This window comes from Thermobia domestica, chromosome 2, assembly GCF_964235325.1.
Source record: "Thermobia domestica chromosome 2, izTheDome1.hap1.1, whole genome shotgun sequence".
Taxonomy (NCBI): domain Eukaryota; kingdom Metazoa; phylum Arthropoda; class Insecta; order Zygentoma; family Lepismatidae; genus Thermobia; species Thermobia domestica.
The window spans coordinates 220826277-220845459 of record NC_137455.1 but is presented as its reverse complement, the minus strand read 5'-3'; positions in this window follow the sequence as shown (position 1 = coordinate 220845459).

Below are 19183 nucleotides of genomic sequence, written 5' to 3'. Positions count from 1 at the left end.
GACAATATGAGAAAAGAAACATCGTACGTGAATATGAGAAGGTTAACTGAAGACCGTGATGCATTGAAGCTGTCAGTTACCTCAAATGGCTTGGCAATAATGGTAGAATATCTATGATAATGATCACATTCACTCCCTCACACGAAAAAAATGTTTCAATGTTACCAACTATAAATGTGTTCCTTAATAAAGCTAAAAAGCAGCGGAGAGGTTACAAATAGCAAATCGTGTGAAAACCACAAGGTGATACTTCCTTCGTCCGTAAGATGTTTTTCTATGAGAGATGCTATGTGCGGTTTTGACTATGAGCCTCGTCCACCTTCTGGAATGGGAAAAGTAATGCTTGTTTTCTTTAAAATTCTGGAGTTTATCAAGGACTATTTTTTTCTAAATTCCGGATTGTTTCCGAACTCCGGAAAGTGATTCCCGAAAATGTTGACCATCCATAATATTGATCTAGGAAATCTACTGCAATTCCTGCTGTATTCGACGATGAAGCTTTGTTCAGTTCAGAGTGTCGACCATCCAGTCATACTTATTCCACCTTATCATTCGATCATTGAGCTATGTCTCCGGCATGCCTGAAATTGCTGCTTCTATGAACCATGGCCAGCCTAGCAAAGCCTAGCGAAGTTACAGTTTACCATCTGCTGTACATTCTACAGTTTTCCATTTATCTTCCCAACTGCTACACATTCTGTAGAACTGGGTCAATCGGAGACTACTACTTGGCATTTCATTTGCAATGTCCAGTAGTGCAAAGGAATAACTTAACTGCGAGGAAGCAGATGTATTCATCACACATCACCCCGAAATAGGATTCTTTGATTATTAGAGTGAAAAATTGCACTAAAACTGTATGAAAATTTGCACTAAAACTTTGCCGACTGAAATTATGCCTGAAGCCGGCTTGTAAGCACTGCTCTTATGATGTTTGTACTTTATGAGGCTATGAATAAAGAAATATAATACATCATATGTACATATTTAGTATATATTGAATTTTTAATTTTATAAGTGACGTACATATAAGTTTATTTATTACATGTCATTTTAGAAAAGTATGTGTTACTTAACTTCTAAATCTTGAAAGTTGATATTCGTGATATTCGTTTTCTATATCTCTGCTAACAACTGAAAAAAAATATTCTGTGTAAACGCAGGGAAAACCTAAAGGTAACATTTCGTCGAGAGAATTCCAATATTAGTGTGGAATATTCAGGGAAATTCACAATAACTTAAGCCATTACGAGTTTCAAAATTTAAGAATTTTTCGAGTATACAAAATTTAATTTTTTCAGCAAATTAAATTTACAATAGCCTACTATGACGTCCAATACTAGAGAAGATGTGTTATTATTTCCAATATGTCCTACGATGTCCCTTGAGCAAAGAAGAAGAGAAGAAAGTATCCGTAAGGTACAAAAGTGTGAAAAGTGTGGATGGAGTAAAGTATGTGAGAATTAGCTTTTTTTTTTTTTTTATTATTATTTTTTTTTTTAGATCTACATCTTAGCTACTTATTAAGTTACCTCATGGTTCATAATGTATGTATATTAATGATTCGTTGTTTACTTTCTGATATACCTAATATTAGAATTCCACTGTTTACTTCACTCTTGGTACTTTGTTAAATACGTATGTCGACAGCTTCTTATGTAGATTCAAACAGCTTACTTTTATATTAATATGTATTTCTTATTATATTTCAGATTTATTTCTTCTTTATATTCTATTCATTATTTATTTTCTTATCTTTATTGACTAATATATTTTATATTATTCATTCGACGACTATTCATATACATATTCTGAATCTTACTAATTAATGTTATTTGTATTTTAGGGAATTTCTCTTTGTAAATCTTATATAAGATGATCGTAAAATTGATTTAATATTCTGCTTATCAGCTTCTGTAAATACATGACCCTACATGGATTCGATAGTATAGGATATTGTCATAATCGAGTAAGCCTAATTTATTTAATTGGAATTTCTATTCTTTCGGGCCCATCAAATGTAAGAATCCTTTATTTACTTAATGATACATTATAGTTATGTTCAGAAACATGAGAAAAAGAAAACAAAGTTTCAACTTAAAATATAGGATTTGCCTTAGAAATTATTACTCCAGATTATTCAATTATTGGGATTTAAACAATTGATATTATTTGATCTAGGAAATTAAGAGTTAATTCTATATTTTACTTATATTTCTCTAGTTCTCTTGGATAAGGTTGATATTTTTCAATTCAGTTTCATAAAATGTATTCGTTAATATTTACCTTTTAATTGCAGTAACAATCATATATCTCCTTTGCCTTTCTTGTGGACAATTTTTGGCAGAACATTTCAGTACATTACTTTAATGTTTTATTCATTCCTATCTATATGCAATTATTTTGTAACTGAGTTGTATTGTCAGTGTGAATATATTACTTAGAGGCAAGATCTACTATATTATTAGCGTTGTAGGAAAATATGTCCAAGCTGATGTTTACACCAATCGATAGAACATATTAAGCTGAGCAAGATGATATATGTCAGTACAAAAGCTCATCCGTAATTTGTGCGAAACATGAGAGAAACTCTTTATTTTGTAGATCTTAAAATTAACGCCAAACAAAGACCACGCCACCTAGTGAGTTAAGACCTCAAGAAGCTCTTCATTATCATACTAACAAGATGATAATTGTTAATATGATTAATGAGATACAGAGCAAAATTATACTTAACACTTAAACTTCATTTTACATTTAATTAAAATATTATCGAAAGTTTAGACAGCTAGTTGATAGATCACTTGATAGAACACTGAACACTAAACTTAATGACATCTATAAGGGCAAATTTTGCTGCGTTTTTTTTTCAAAAAAAAATGATAAAATTGAATTTTTACGACGCTAAAAAGTGGGCCAGTCCATTACCAATAAGACTTGATAGTTGTATTGGAATAGGTTGTTTATTACTAGATTCATGTACTGTATATATAAAACAAAATACTCTTTTCCAAAATCAGAAACATTGGGTAATCAGAATTTTGTAATGATTCCCGTTTGATTTTATTTATCTGCATGCGACGAAGTCGCAAACTAATGTTCTTTTTTACAAGTGATATCAACCCCATGGAAGGGTTGCCAGCGGTTCTCATTTTACTTCAGATTTCTTTTGTAAGAGTTTCTCATGAGTATCAAAAGGAATTGCTGAACCGAAACAAATGTACTAAAAAAATCATACATAAAGTTAATTCGCGCTGAATATATATGCACTGATGATGCGTCACCAGCCAGACATCACGGTTCGGCCAGACATCACGGTTCGGCACTTGTGACAGGTTTTTTTTTTTTTTTTTGAGTGCGTAACATTCTTTTCAGTTTTATAGATAAAAGAGAAGCACTAAACTCCCTGCCGCTACAATCTATGAAGACCTATAGCCAGCCAGATGTAGGCTTAGTGAGTTGAGGTGGGTGATATTTGGCCAGCCCATCCGCTCTGAGAGATCATTAGAAATATTTCTGAATTTCTGGACCTATGTTTGTTACTACTATTCACGTAATTCTTCAATTGCTTCATGATGGAAAAATTTATTTATTTATTTATTTATTTGTTTTAAGTTCCACAATATGTCTTGAAGACTAAACAACACGACGATCACAATGAACTAAACCGTGGAATGAAGAAAGTGCGAGAAAATGAGAAAATCGACGCAATGGTGATTGTTTACCACAAGTCCACTCGGCGCAAAATTCAATCGAATCACGGACTCCATGCACTGGAGTTAAGCACTCTACAACTGAGCTACTGCAGTCCGTCATTATAATAGGTCTTACCCCAATATCTTAAAATGTTAGTGATTCAATCGAGAATAAAACCAGGGACCACGTCCTACAAAGTCGTGTGCACTAACTACTCGGCTAACCAGGGGCTCAATAAAAATTATAAAAGAACTTGAGCATCTTCATTCCTTTCTAATGCACTTTACTCGCACTTGCATACAGTAAATTTTTATGGGTATGCTGATGGAAAGGATCTCTCCACCCCAAAAGAAAAGGAATAGAGCGTTTTTTTTTTTTTTTTTAACATGAGCGTACAGTACTTGTGATAAATTATAAATGATAAGTCTTATTGTAAGTCATATTATTGGAGATCATAAATGGAATATTCTGTGTTAGCAGTATCAATTTTTGATATAATATAGTAAGAAAGGGAAAACGGACTAGGCTCGAGTTCATCAACCCCTTGCTTACGCCGTTATAGTGTGGGTTTATTCTCTTACTGTGAATAGTATGGTAGAATAAAATATACTAATTTCAATAAGAGTTCTCACACTTGCCTACCGTACAAACAGCCCTTTCTGTTGTTTTATTAAATGAAACATGAATGAGTACACTTTTCTCTTTCTTTTGTACGAAGTTTTAATAATAGGCCTATACCCTCTACAGTTCTTCTAATATTAGAATGTGTTACTTTCCTGACGATTATTATTATTATTATATTTCACTTCAATTACAACAATCGCTTTAACAATATTGTAACACAACATCATAGAAGTGGATTGTATATATTGACCTCCAGTGCTTTTATGTTCGGGCCACCCTGCAAAGCAAAGTAGAAAAGTATTAATACCTCCCCGCCCGACAACTCCTTAAACCAACAACGACATATAAACACAACATCGACTCCACAAAACGAATGTAATTATTGGTCACATAGCTGATATTTAGAATTCTATAATATCCATCATTTTAAATAGTTCAAAAGAACATCGTGTTGGTTTTTTGAGAGAAATTTCCCTAATCTCGGGAAATTTCGTAGGTAAAATTAGCAAAAAGGAAAAAGTTTTTTTTTTTTGATGAAACGTGAAAATCCAGGGTTATTCTAATGTAGAGACCAATACCAATGTTCAAATTTTTCTTTGTTCTTCACAAATGAACCACTACAATAGCAATAGTGTGTGTGTTTGTGTCTGTCTGTCTGTCTTTCCAAAGTACGTAGCATAATTAGTTCCCATTCTTGCTTGGGCGTATCATGTCTATTTTTTCTGAAAAAAAAAAAACTAAAAGAAATGGAAGCAAAAAAAAACGAATTAAACAAATATGGTTGGCACTTTCTTTGATAGAGCCTAAATTAATCTTATCACGTAATTTCTGTAATAGGAATTGAACACTCTATAAACTAGAGAAAATTTATAAGGAAAGGGAAAAGTTTGTTTCCTTCGAGGGAAATTTTCTTAAACACAAACACTGATGTACATACTCTAGAATCAATATAGCCCTACATTGACATTCGCATTTCAATGTCTGTTTGTATATACAATAACCAATAAGGGTGGAGGGCTTTTACACTTCCATCTAGTATAGTGTGCTTATAAAGTAAGGCCACTATAGATGTCACAATGGCAGATTAAGGGAACTAGAACATTTGGTTCAAACTTCATGAAATAATTTATTTTTTTGTCAGAAAAGAGGGAACAGGGGCTTATCTACAATTAAAACGCAGTTTTGTACCACAAAATCTATCTCCAGTTATAATCCGCGATAAGAACAGCCGTGATAATAGTAAAAAATGAGCATTACGTAATTTTACCTGGAAAGAATACTTGATGCAAGAGAAGATAAATTATATTTTCTAACTCAAATTACTTACAAATGTTCCAATAGATTCTCTCTTATTTTAAATCAATACCAGATGCACAAACAATAAAGCATGTTGACATGAGTCGTCCTCTCCCTTCCAAGTGTTAAAGATATAAGAACATAAACAATGTACTCAAAATAATAAATCAGTAGTCCTCTACCTTCTCGAGCCTTGCACCCTCTTGGATGAATGTAGTTATCCTGGGCATTTCCGATCTTAATCCAATCCACTCATACTTAAAACTAAGCGTAACGCTTGAATGAATCAGTCTTCGAATCAGATAAAGCCTTCAATTGTTAAAATCAGTCTTGAAAAATTTAGCTACATTATTTGTTAAAGAAGTCTAAACTTTTCATAATTTGTTAAATGCATGATAATTTTCATTCAATAATAGCAAAAAGTGTATGAATTTCAGACGCCATTAAATAGCTTCACACCCCTTTTTGTTTCAGCACCATTTTGGAAACGAAAACGCCCAAGGTATAAACCACTGCAATAAATTATCATTAGAAAAATCTGCAGAATACCTAAATTGAACAAAAGTAAGTATATTTAATAGAATATAAAACGTATGATATTAACATTAACATTATAATATTGACAAAAAAGAATAACTCCTACGAGGTAGCAATTCAGGAAAAAATCTGTAAGTTATACATGCATATTTAGATTTCAATTCTTATGGTACAGATCACAGAAAGTTACCGTCGTTTTGTACAAAAGTAAGGAATCGGATGTTTTAGTGTATTTTTCTCCAATTATTCTAATGTCTGAGTTTTACTGTAGAAATGTGATTTTTATTTTTTGATCCTGATTCACGAGATAAGTTAATGATGAAGTGGGGTTCTAAGAAGCAAGTTTATTTCCTGGAAAATAACAAAATGGGGCTTAAGACTCCTGAACATTTGGTACACTTAAAAACAAAGGAGAATTTCATGTTCATGAAACCATGGTACATAAGTACTAAATACTCCACAATTATTAGCGTTAAACAACAAATAGGTTCAAATATGAAACATAGAACAAATAGCATATTTCATTCAGTTGAGTAAAATGTGTGGATCAATGGGAATCCACATGTGTAATTTTCGTGTATAAACAAATTTTCATTTTGTAAACCTAGAAATCCATGTTGCAAAAGCTGAAACACTATCATAATCACAGTGGTGCCCACCCCCGTTATGTCCATGACGCACCCCCCCCCCGCAATTGTCTATCCATAGGTGTTCTTCCATGAAAAAAAATCTTTTTGATTAATTTTTCACTTCCTCAAACATTTTCCCACTAGATTTTAGCCCCCCCAAATATTTCAATGACACAGTTTGCGTCATAGCCCCCCCTTGTGGGCACCCCTGATAATCATAATCATAGTAATACACTAATCATAATCAGTATCCAGATTATTACACTAGCAATACGAGAGTTTACAGCATTATTATTATAATATAGCCCAACTTTATGATCTACTATAAAACTTTAATTTCTGTTTTACTATTTTATTGTTCAAAGATTGACATAGATTACATTGAGATAAGCAAAATGACGTCTTGAAAAATTATCATGCGTAGTTTTCGAGAAAATCTTTAGACACAAATTTTAAAATACAGGTCATTAGTTGCCAACCTAATGCAGTTCTTAGTTTTTATTCTCCTGGATTTTTTAATTATTATTAATTTATGTACTAAATGAAAAATATGAATCATTAATTACCATATTCTATCTATCGTTGCTTGATCCCTCTTAACAGTAACGTTCTTAGTACATGAAAAACAAATGAAAGTCGAAATTCAATAAATTAAAATTTTGACAATTAAATAAACAGATTTGTATTGGGAGAGTAAACGGACTATTATACATTTCTTAAATCATTATGGAATAAGGTGATACTAATTGGCACAAATATTACTACTGCACAAAGTAATACTGTTAAAGTACTGATAGATATACAGAGTGTCTCAGAATTCTTTCCTTAATAACAAACATTTGTAGAGCATAGAATATGACACGTAATAAATACTTTTGATCGTGAATTCCATGTAACATATCCATGTGCATAATTAATAAATTTCTACGTTTGATCCTTTCATTGATTGTAGAATATCCAGGCGATATCCCAATTCCACCCATGTGTTAGTCAACATTACGTGAGGGATGGCTGTTATGACTTCAGTAATTCTGTGTCGTAATGCTGCGATGTCGTTCACTTGTGTTTGGTAAACATTGACCTTGACATAATCACAAAAAAAAAAAAAAAAAAGGAATCGAGTAGTGTTATGTCCTTTGATCGCTGAGGCCAGTTTATGAGATCATCACGACCTAACTATCTTCTCGGAAATATGGTATCCAAATAGGAACGGATATCTAGACCCCAATGAGGTGGCGCACCATCTTGTTGGAAAATTACGTCTTGAATGTCCTGAATCTATGGCATATAAAATAACTCCAACATATCAAGAAATGTAATGGCTGTGATAATCTATTCACTAAAGAGAGAAGGCCCTATGATTTTATTGTGCAGAAGATCGCACCACACATTCAGCTCAGGGCTGTCTATGACGGTCTCAAACATAGCGTGGGGATTTTTGGACCTCCACATCCTAGCATTGTGTCGGTTGACAACATAATTCAAATGAAATGTGGCCTCATCTGAGGAAAGGACAGGTTTCAGATAGTCAACGTCTTCCTTAATCTCAGATAGCATTTCAACAGCAGAGTCATAACGATTACTGTAATTTGTTGGTTGAAGGGACTGCACGATGCGGTCTTTGTACGCACGCAAAAGAAAATGTTTATGCAAGATGCGGTGCGCTGATGTCTTAGGAATTTGCAACTCACGTGAAGCTCTGTGGACTGACTTCTTGAGACTTCTTGCGAAGGCGTCTCTCATTGTCTAAATTGCCTGCGCACTAGGTCCACACCTGCCTGTTCTAAGGAGATCACTGACGCTGCCTGTTTTCTTAAACTTGCATACCACATCTTGGTGCTTTTAACATCTGATGGCTGTCTACGGTATACCGTCTCGAATTGTCTCTGGACTGTCGTTGGTGACTCTGTCTCGTGATGCTTGACAATACATTGGACTTTCTCCTGATGTGAGTACATGTTTCTGCAAATAGTATCCGGTTCCGCTGTAGTTATGTCACTGGGCCCTGCAAGAAACAAAATAACAGTAAATATGTACACAAAAACTTGAATATGTTACATGCAATTCAATTTTAAAATTATTCGTTTGTGTGTCATATTTTATGCCTTATGAATGTTTGTAATCAAGGAAAGAGTTCTGGGACACCCGGTATAAAGATTACACATTTTGGTACTTGTAATACCAGAACCTGTTGTGATTTCAGAAGATTTTCCCTCTAGTGTCGGAACTTTTAATACAGGAGATGTGAAAAATAGCAATAGGGAAACATTCAGTATGTACGAAGATATAGTGCTGGTGGGATATTTCGCAGCTCTTAAGTTCTTTCCTTGAGCAGCACCACAAAACATCCACTCATTACCAGAACGGAAGTAAATTTTGGACATGAATTCTTAAATTAAATAAAATAAAATTTCAGGTTTTACGTCCTACGGTTATGCACCGATTCTATGGAAGACGATGATGAGAATATTTTTTGAAGAAAGTGAATGAAGAAAGAGGATGAAGTAAAGAAAGTACGTCAACCCAGAAAGAACCACAAACACAATGTTCATCCACCAGAAAGCCCACATACTCCGAGCTAGGGTCGAACCAGGAATATCACGCGCCAGAGGTGGACACTCCACCACTGAACTACCGCAGTCGTTGGATTTACCGTAGATATCTTCATTGTGAAGAGAAGAAACGATTTCACGAAAAAAGACACTTTTGTTTCAAGTGTCTGTAATAATGTTTGAAACGCCTCATACCTCGAAGATCTAAAGAGCTTGAGAAATGGACAGTCATCAGACTGGTAATCATATTTGTTTTGTAATCTTGATACAACTGTTAGTGTTGCCACAAATACGCATTATGTTTTCCAGAGAAAGGTTTTGTATGTTGCAACAATAGCTTTCCCTGGTGTCAAATCGGGAGCAAAGACGCAGTTCAGCTGCAAATATTCTTTAAAAACTAAATTAGAACAGGAAAAATACACTCCTCTAGTATTTTATATTTCTCTCTATCCTCTGTTAGTAAAATAAAAACTACATTCACTTAGGCTTTATTTTGTATTTTCTGAGCCCATATTTTAATGTATGTTCTTGACCAGTTCTTTCAGAATACGCTTCTTCATTGATAATCCCTAAAGGAAACTGCAGCATGCTAATGCAATCACGTGCGGGTCTTCCTTGACCCCAAATATTTCCGATTCGTTTATTTCCGTCAAAAATCGCATTAGGCTTCCAGAAACATTTCTTTTTTTATTATTATTCCTTGTCCATTTTTTCATATTCCTGCTTTTCTTCTCCATCCCATCCTTCTTTATGTAGCCATCTCGCATAACAATAAGGCACATTGCGCGATGTCCCTTGTTGGCGTTTTATCTATTGTCAGATACGTTGTCACAGTTTTCGCTGTTTCTCCCCTTGGACTATCTATGGTCTTCTCGCTTCCGACACGGAGATTTGTCCTCCCCTTTACTGACGCTGGTGTGGGGTTGATATGATAATGAAAAGGGACAAGAGGTGAACGGAAGAAGGGAGACACCATGATAACGAAGAACCAGGCAAGGGGAGCCACTGCCAGTATAGACTATTCCATTCCTCTCCTCTTTCCTGACCTCAGAGAAGAACGAAATTTCAGTAGGATGAGGATAATTTAGAGAGGGTTGCCAGGGGATAGAAATCAGAACTATTTTAAGGCACTTGATTATCTTTCGAAGCCTAATTTCCAAACTCTCGTGGAAGAAAGATATTTTAAACATAGTGTCGAAAACATTCATATGGTAACCCAGTTATACTTAATAGTAGCTGTTGCAAAAGTGCCAAAACTATTGCAAATTTAGTTTTCATTTATATTTCGAGCTACATGTATTCACTCTGTTCTAATAATCAGTTTGGCTGAGGCAACTATTCGGTGTTTTCCTTCGTATATATTTATGTTTTGCGTTCCTTTGCCATGCTGAGCTTATGAAGGACAGGGACTGCTATTAACATAGGTTCTGAACAACAATCGGTCTTTGAATTCAGTGCAGTTGGCGGGCACATCATCATGAAAGATGAACCTCACCCCCCCTAATAGTTTTGAGCTTTCCTCACTACACTATGTCGCCTTCAAGAGGATCACGGGACAAGAGGTTCTAGCTTATAAACGGGTGTTATTTTCAATACACTGATAATACTATTTTTTCAGAGCTTAGTTGAATCATACGGAAATGTGATTAGTTGCATTTAGTAGTGTATTTAATTACATTACGAGCAGCTTTCACAATATACTGTTCTATAATAACTATTTCATCTATAGATAATCTGAAGAAAACTGTATAAGGGTCCGAAAATTCATATTTTCATCTTTGGAAATACGGTCTTAGCAAGAGAAGTTCGATACAGGAACTACTATAAGTACTAAGTATATGTACTAACTAAATATATGCATGTTTCCGAATTATGCGACATTTGAAAAGTGATTATTATGAATTGAAAGAAAAATTAATCAGAACGAGTTGTAGTGAAACAAAAGCTAAGTTTACTTCTTCTGTCTTATATTTAATAGTTGGTAACCTTTTAGATGTTATAATATTGAGTATAATGTCAACATTATTTTTTTCCTTCCTTTAAATAGCTACTACATTTATTATTGTGCAACCACGTACGATAGTGTTTGATATCCATATTTTAAGTGCTGATTGGTGATTAGTTTAAATTTAATGTGCCTTTCCAGAAATGGTCCTGCATGAGGCACGTACGTATAGTTTATTGAGCAATCTAATCTGCATAAATTTTCTCCAAAAATCAAGTCTCTGGTGCTTTAACAGTTAAGCCATGTTACTCAAAGTTCGTCATGCTATTCGAATTTACTTTTTATCTTTAGGTAAATTTATAGATACTTATAATTTATTTTGAAAATCTTTTAATAAAATTTGTCTTTTGTTTCATTACTGCACTGATTGAATGTGATTATATAAATTCCTTCAGATAAAACACAAGTAATTATCAAACTGTAAGTGATTTAATATTTTTTCTCGTTTTAAGTATTTCAAAAACCTTACATTGTGTTTGGAAGCAAACAAGGAATCAAATTTCAGATCGCGTTAGAAAATAAAGTTAGCCATTTCACAAAGAGACGATTAGCCTATGCGATTCTTATTCACGCTAAATCCTTACTTGAAAAGTAGTGCACATTTATGAGCTTTATCGGATAGGTTATATGTTTCTTATAAAGAATTTGATTCACAGATATACTTGTAAAACACAAATTGTATGTGATGATTACATCTAAAGTCACACAATGTTATGAAACATGAAATACAAACTGCTGGGATAGTGGATGTTCTGTAATGTTACTTTCTGACCACAAAACTTGGCAGACGAGATGTCACTTGAAGTATATAAGGGGCACCTGGTTCCAATCTTTTTCTCGGAATTGAGTTGAATTTTTAGAAATTATGAACAAAGACTTAGTAATCAAGCTCTTCAGAAGTGGTACTTTCGAGAAAACTTCTCGTCATACTACACACTAGTGGGAGATATGAGTTTGAGTGCCGTCTAATGGAGAAACGTTCATTTTATCTTTTTATTACCTATTTTATTTTCATATTTCATTGCCCATTGACTTCTTTAATCACACGGTACGATTCTAGGATGTAAAATCCAAAACGGAGATAAAGATACGAATTAGGATAGATTCTGTATTAGCTCACTACATTTATTTGTACAAAAACTTTCAAACTACATAAGGACTTAATTAATAATAGTTCACGTTCCAGTCTGCATAAATGTAATATTATTCTACGTTAAACTCTATGGTAACCTTCTTGATTTTCAATCTAGATGTCCTCGGTACGAATATATTTGGTAATTAGTCATTCTAACGGCAGGCTCTTTCATGATTTATTCTAAGTTCTCACAGATGGATGCCGGGATGAGGCATAACATTCATGATGCATGCGAGATGAAGTTAAGTTACCTGGGATTATGTAAACCAAAATATGTCATTTTTTTAAAAAATATAATTTTGTTTAAGAATAATACACTGAAATCCTTCGTAATGGAAACCTCTCAGTAGTGGACACTTCCATAATATGGTCAAATACATTTGTTCCAGCAAAAGTGTAGGCTATTATTATCGGACAAAATTTTGCCCTTTACAGACACTCTAATACATGGACACGGACACAGACAGTCTTCTTTAGTAACTTCTTCATAAGCTTCCTAAAGCTTTAAAAACTTTAATAACGGATAGGGATTATTACCTGTTCATACGTATTAGTACAATTATAAAAGTCTGCAACTGATCCTTCTGACAATGAAGCCCTCCAATTGATCCAGCAACTACAAGCAAATTTCGAACTGAAACTAGTGTCTGCAATATATACATATAACAGGTTATTATTGTAGACGTTTCAGCAAGAAATTTATAAACCATCATGATTCGTGAGTTCTATCTACGTTTTCAGTATATAATAGTCATTCACTTTTTCGTTTCACGTTGCTTTTAGTACAGTTAGATGATATTATGACTACTTCTGGATAAAACTATCAACTATACAATATATATATATATATATATATATATATATATATATATATATATATATATATATATATATATATATATATATATATATATATATATATTTTATAATGTCCGTTCATGTAATCCTATTCCCAGTGATACTTTCCTTTCTTTACACAAGAAAATTTTCCCTTCTTCCTTCCAATAATTCGGAAATTATGTACAATATTTGCAATTACAACTGATGCATTTACTGCATAATGTATATATTTAACACAGGAGACGTGACTAATTAAATTTACGTAATCTCTTCTTAGCAAACACCTATCATTTACGGACAAACAACCATGCCCCATTCAGAAATTTCAGTGTATTATTAAGAAGTCTGTTTTTATTCTGTATCAAAATGCAGTTGTGAGCAATGAAAACAAGTTTCAGCTTATTTAATCGAAGATTTTGAGAGTATTAGAAACTTCAAATTACTTTTCTTGTAAAATATTCTCAGCATTTATCTGGTTATTCACTGGCCGGAGATGTAAGTTATATCATTAAAAATGCAGTTCTTTTGAAACGAGAAATATTTTCTTAGAATCTTAAAATAAACTATGAAAAATATATTCAGTAACATACAGAACATATAGAGTAAATGCGATTTGAATGACACTATGACGAGTATCAAACATTAAAATTCGTACACACCTGTTCACAAAAAGCTGGAAACTCGTTCAGAAACTAAGTCCGAAAAAGTGAGGTCTAGATCCGTCACAATTCCCGCAGATCAATACACAGAGAATTGCATGTTCCCGCCGTTCTTTATATAGACACTAGCTGCAAACCGTACTGTCATCCGAGCGATGTGAAAATGTAAAAACAAAGTCAAACTATTTATTTCTGAGATTAATATTGATTGCACACCTCATGCACAATTCCAATATGCAAAATCAACCATTATCTTAAGTAGAAATTGCTGAAAACGACACAAAATGGCTATTTAAACCTCCAAGTAGGAACCTGTGTTTGGAGCGATTCTATTATCAATATTATAACACAATCTCTTGTAAATTGCGTCTGTGGTCAAGCGGGTTTAGTACTGCTACTGACATTTCTAAAACGAAGGGCGACGGTTCGAGCCTCCGTGCGGAAAGTTAAAGTTTTTCTTCCTTTTTTTTAAAAAAAATATGAGAACTTTTTTTTATAAATATAAATTTCTACTGTGAAGTGCTTGGAAACACATTATCCGACGAACTGTCACTTTTCAAATCCCTGTCACATTTACTAGCCCGCCATGTCCATAATTCATATACGAAAACGCTAAAATGAGAAATGTGAACACAGTTAAATACCTAAAACCACACCTCCAACATGAAAATTATTCATACATATATTTCGGGGGGCTTTGCTAACTTCATTCTTGGAAATGTGAACATTCTACAAGATATTTCATTCACTTTACAATATTTTATTTTTAGTAAGCATAAAATTTCGGAGGGGAATCAAGCCCGGAAGTCCCCTAAATATATATATATATATATATATATATATATATATATATATATATATATATATATATATATATATATGCTTGTATTTTTTTGCATTACAAAAACTTAGGGTACCTCGTAATCTGGATTCTTATAAAGCAATTTGAACAATTATTTAGAAAATATGTACTTCTTAAAATCGGATTAAATCGCAATGCCAGTAATCTGTAATATCTTACATTTGTATTTATTCACATTGAATGTGTACTTGTTTTATACTGTATAGCATGAATATTAGCTGCTACATAAGAAACAATTATCTATAATTGAATTTAAGTAGGAAATCGATATAGTTATTATAAGAAGAAGCTTGTGAAAATGAAGTGTATAATAATGGTTGTATCTGAAATAGATGTTGCGTAATGGTGTAATTGGTTACCCCGCCAGCTTTGGACCACTGGGTTCTTCAAACTGTCTATCCTTAGGGATGCGCAGAGTCGAGTCGAGACAAAATTTTCCTGACAAAATTCGAGTCGAGACACAGCTCTTCCAATAGAAAAATATACATTTGTCGAGTCGAGACATCACTTTTACAGCATATTGTCGAGACGAGATGGCTTTAAATGTTGTCTCGTGCGCATCCCTATACATCCTACCTAGATAAAATCAATTTTGGATGCGAATATTCAATTTCTTTTAACGATAATTGTAATCTACGATACAGATTGAAGTAAGATATTGGCTTGAACCTTTATTACTCACTTAACCTTCGTATACTGCAATTATATCTAATTGTGGCATAAATGTTTCTTATTATTAGAATGTAAACACTGAAGAATATATATTAATGCACAATGAGGAAGAACACAATGCTCGTAGTAATCAACAAATTGATTGCAAGTTTATTTAAAATTAACTCTCTTGAAATCTAAATCATCATTATTAGAAAGAAAGCAAGAGAACCGTTTTGTTAATTTGGACATATTATAAGAGATTGAGGAATGTGTATTTAATCGAACAGAATATATGAAACTAAATGGAATGACATGTGGAACCGAACTTGAAAGAGGATAGGATGTGTACATGAAAAATGAACGACAGCAATGGTTAACAGCAGTAGTCACTACTTACAGCAGATGTATGAAATCTACCCTCCCCCCCCCCAAAAAAAAGTTCAAAAATTCTGAAATATAACGGCGTCACATTTTCTTCGTTTCCTGACAAAATTGAAAAATGGATTTTGCATATTTTTCGTCTATACCCCTTCAATATAGTTAGCTAACAAACCAAGTACGGTCGACTGACTAGATGTCAAGTGAATGAAATTTATATCGGAAGTTTCGATACAGCGTTCACCGAAGTGATGCAGACGTGGTGTTGAAGCTTCTGATAGGTCCTATTTCATAATGGATTCTCGGTCAGTGGGATTTCTTTATACGTATCAGAAAGCTCTTTAACTCCATACTAAAGGCGTGTCGTATGATTTATTCAAATCATCAGGTATTTGGACAACCATGAGCCCAATTCATTGAGCTCAAATTGACCTCTGTGTTCCACATATGCCGATTTGCATCAAAGTGGCCTCATTATATAAAAAAGTATTGTACTGTTTTGTACCAACAATAAAAAGTTCTCTACCAGTCCCAAAATGTCCCAAACTCAAACTTCTAATTTGGAACGCATAAACAAATCTCAGTCCCATAAACACATATATCAATGACAATGGTCTCATTAGATAAAGACAATTTTGTGCTATCTAGTATCCAAAAAAGTTTTGTACTTGTCCCAAAATGTCCCAAATTGCATCACGTAATGCGGAACGGTAAGGTCAAGTTGGAGTTCCACATAGTCCAATTTCTTCCAAAATCGTCTCATTAGATAACGAAAGTTTTGTACTGTTTTGTACCAGCAATAAAAGGTTTTGTACCTGTCCCAAAATGTCCCAAATTTCATCTTCTAATGTAAAACGTCAACAGCCATTTCAGTTTTTCAAATAAGAATTTACAAATACAAGTTGCACCAGAGTTTTGTACTAGTTTTGTACTGTTCTGTACCAACAATAAGAAGTTTTGTACCAGTCCCAAAATGTCCCAAATTCAAACTTCTAATTTGGAACGCATAGACAAATCTCAGTCTCACACACACCAATTTCACTGAAAATACTCTCATTATATCAAGAACGTTTACTACTCTTTTCCAGCATCTATAAAACCTTTTGTGCGATTCCCAAAATGTTCCAAATTGCATCTTCTAATGCGGAACGCTAAGATCAAGATGGAGTTCCACATACGCCGATTTCTTTGAAAGTGGTGGCATTAGATAAAGAGAGAATTTTACTGTTTTGTGCCGGTCCCAAAATGTTCCAAGTTTCATCCTTTAATATGGAACGTCAACAGGCATCTCAGTTTTGCATCACAATTTTAAAAAAAATGGTTGTATTTTGTATAATTTTTACAATTTTCTACCAACAATAAGAAGCATGCGTTTCTCAAATGGAGTATTCCTAATTTTTAATTTGGTTTTGTTCTAATTCTTTTTAAGGCTACTGTTACTGGTTTCATATTATATTTTTCTCCTTCTCCACTTGATATGCGTTTCCGTTTCCTCTTTATCTGTGTTTGCTCAATCATCACATTTTCTTTTGAATGCCCTCTTCCAATGTCTTTCTTCTTTTCATAAATATTTCCTCTGTTTTTAACAGTTTTTCCTTTACAAGTCAAATTTCGGTTTTTCTATCTTTATATACATGAATTTTAATTCTTTCTGATTCCTTTTCTCATTGTGTTTAAGTTTAGATCCTTTCACACATACTTATCATATTATCGATTTGCAGTTTGGTCTTTTTATTTTCTGTTTTAGCTTTGTGTCTTCTCCCTTGTCATTTTCTTCTTCAAAGTTTTGTTAATCCTTCTTTTCTTATATTTCTTTGTAGGTTTCCTATCATTTTCAATTTTTAGAGTTTGGTTTCTCTCATTTTAGTATATTACTCCAAATCTTCTCACCTGCAACGTCATATACATTACCCAGTTTCTTAGTATTGCCACTTCTCATTTCCTCTCTTCACTCTTGCAGTTTCTGTTTCATAATTTTATATGCATTTAAGTCCTCTAAGCTGAAGTCAACCTCTTCTATCAACGTTTTCTCTTTCATTTAATCAAAGAACTATTCATCACAGTCAGTCGATTGACAATATCATCCAAAGTCACACTAATAGATTAATTTATTTGGCATTTATTTTCTCTGATTTTTATACTAATTTTCTTGTTCACCTTCAGAGCTAATGAATATGCTGGTCCTCGAATATTTTCTTCTGACATTCTTCAAAAACAGTTCTACGTTGTCTCTCCTTCTATTGGGAAAAATGAAATGAAATATTAGAGTTTTACTTCTCGCGGGTATGCCAGTTAGGCTAGAGGAGACTGTGATGATGAGAAATGAATGAAATGGTGGAATGAAGAAAGTGGGAGAAAAGGGGGAGAATCCCGAGGAAACTCACGCACACGGTGTATGTCCACACAAAACCCACTTGGCGGGAGCGGGGATCGAACCCTAGACCCCATGCGTAAGAGATTAGCGCTCTACCACTGAGCCACCGTGGCCCCTCCCTGCCCTTCTATTGGGATTCAGGGCTATAGGTCACCATTTCAAAACAGACGGTCTCTTTATTAATGTTAATATTTATAACAAGGCTTCTGATGTCAAACAGGAGATATTTGTAAAAGCATTTTGGATGAACTGATTTTAGCAGCTCGTTTGGTGCAGGTAAAAAATCAAGTTCTATGGGAAGTAAGTAGCGACTTACTCCTAGAAAATCTTCTGTGCTGTCTAATCTACCTCAAACCAAATACCATAATAACAAAACGAAATAAGAGCAATCAATTTTATCCTTCTGCAGTTTGCTTATTTTATTGTAACCATTCTTCTTTCTAGTATTATGGCTACAAACACATTCATGTATAGAGCTTACAAGTATATAGCTTGCGACACAAATTAAAATGTATTACTTCTGGAAGCCAAACACAGGACAATTATATCCCTCAAGTACCTATTTTATAAACCATTCTATTATTATTTCGTCGTTGACAACTATAAATATTCCTCTACGCAATATTTGTTTTTATACTATACACAAATCCTTTTGCCACTAATCATCACAAACAATATTGATCTTGCTCTTTTTACACATAATAGATTTGTTTCTCGTTATCATACCAGTAGTCACTACATGGACAGTTTCTTCTCACAAATAGTAAATAAATAGAATGGTTAGATTAGGATTTGTGGATTTTGAACTTTATATTACATATTCAATCCAGCAAATATTGAAATTACAATCCTCAGCGGCAAAGAATGACTTCTTAGTGACACATTTGTTTTATATTCACGCATTTGAAATTATAAAACTTTATCTCCATCAAGTTAAAACTC